Source organism: Phragmites australis, chromosome 18, assembly GCF_958298935.1.
Source record: "Phragmites australis chromosome 18, lpPhrAust1.1, whole genome shotgun sequence".
Lineage (NCBI taxonomy): Eukaryota > Viridiplantae > Streptophyta > Magnoliopsida > Poales > Poaceae > Phragmites > Phragmites australis.
The window spans coordinates 7,979,514-7,981,383 of record NC_084938.1 but is presented as its reverse complement, the minus strand read 5'-3'; the positions used below and the strand labels follow the sequence as shown (position 1 = coordinate 7,981,383).

Sequence of the window (1,870 nt, the reverse complement as noted above, 5' to 3'; positions counted from 1 at the left end):
TCCCTGAACTTAGTTCGTCGATCCGTCATCGACCACATTCGCCTTCGAGAAACACCTGCACAAGAATCAAACAACAATCGAGTACGAGCACATGTCCTTCCCGACTTGACTCAGGATCAGTTCACATAACACCACGCAAACCAACACGCTAACATAAGCAAAACCAACTAATGATAATGCATCAAACCAACTATGCTATCCAAGCATATCTTAGCAACTCATGAGCATAAACTAAATGTCATTAAGCTAAATACTTTGCTCTACCAATTTCATCAATCAAACCAATTTTTTATCACATGATCTCACAATCTCCCCCTTGATGAAAATATTGATGTCACGTCCCGAAATCCATAATTGTGTGTTTTAATCCTAAAACATGCAATTTCAGCTTCATGTTCCAGTTTGGGTCACTGGAGCACTTCACTTTGAGTCAATGAGATGGGAGAAGGAAAAACTAAGAGAAATAAAGGAGCTGGAAGCAAGTCTGAACTTTCCTCTAGGTAAATGGGGCCCACTTGGGTGGAAAATATCTCTCTATAAGTGGGCAACAGCTCTCTCTCCCCTCAAACTTGCCCATACGTACTCCTCACCCACTCCACCACATAAGGCTTTTTGAGGAAGCAAGTTGGAGTTGGCTGTCTCTCTCACTCTCTCTCTTAGGCTCCCTTTTTCCCCTTTGGATCCCTACCTCTGGGAGCAAGATCAAGGTACGTATGTGGTACTCACGAGACCACCAGCTCAAGGACTACTCGTCCATCCAATTCATTTTCAGTTTCCCCGAAGGAATTCGAGCTGGTTCTGAACTTGTTTGGTGTTCTTTGGGAGAAGCAAGGAAGCAGCAGTTTTTCCTCTCTTCTCCAAGCCATTTTCCGTCGTTTCCTCCTTCAACTGGCGGTCACCAACCTCAGCAAAGGACCTTAGGTGAGTCTGCTAGGCTCCCATGGCAAGTATGCTCATTTTTGGTTGGATAGATCTTGAATCTGGAACTAGGGTTGCAAAGTTCTTAAAGTTCTGCAGTCTGGGAACAAATGAGGATTTATGTGGATTTGAGTTAGGAATCATGTTGCTAGGCGGTTGAGCAAAGTCTAGACCCTGTACACCCTTCTAGGCATTTTTACTTTTGATTTAGAGAGACTCCCAGGTTAGTTTAGCTCAGTTTTTCCCTTCGTAATGGCTGCTGTTCTGGAGCTGCGCGAGGCTGATTTTACTGTAGCGCCGGGTACTGTTCACCGATCCCCTGATACTGTTCACCGATCCCCCCTGATACTGTTCACCGACGACCCCCGGGTACTGTTCACCGATCCCCCCTGATACTGTTCATCCCGGGCACCCGAGCACGGTTTATCAGGCTTTCCTGATAGCTGATAGCTTGTAAAATTCGTAGTTAATTCGTAGGAACTCCAAACTTTTTGAGACCACTTGGAAAATTCTGGTTTGGTCAGTACGATCTTGGAATAATATTGTCATGTATTGTGGAGCATATTTTTCTTACATGATCGTATTTCATACATGCTCATTACATTGCACGCGTTGCTCTCTGTAGTGAACGCCGATCCGTCGATCCCGGAGGCCGTGGGCGATCGTGAGGCGTCCCACCTTTCTGATTCAGGGCAGCAAGGCAAGCATCGTTCATATTGCACCGTGTCTACTTGAAATTTTAATATGTTATCTACGCTTATGTATACATTGCATGTGTCGGGTACTGAGTTGGGTAGAACCTATGCCGATGCATTATCCCATTTCGGTCACGTGTCATGTGTTGTTCCTAGGAGCCTAGTGGTGTCATCGAGGTCTAATTTTAGTTCGCTATGCTTAGTGGTACTTAGGCTTTCCGGTAGAAGTCGACGACGGCGTCCACCGTTGTCGCGAG

General features: G+C 45.6%; 1 long non-coding RNA gene across 1 annotated transcript; it reads left to right on the top strand.

Moving 5' to 3' along the window:
* The first annotated feature begins 446 nt into the window (after window positions 1-446).
* On the top strand, window positions 447-1,619 carry LOC133899724 (uncharacterized). Its single transcript, XR_009906393.1, has 3 exons — window positions 447-707; window positions 829-921; window positions 1,544-1,619. It is a non-coding gene; the product is annotated as an uncharacterized LOC133899724 (long non-coding RNA).
* Window positions 1,620-1,870: the final 251 nt, after the last annotated feature.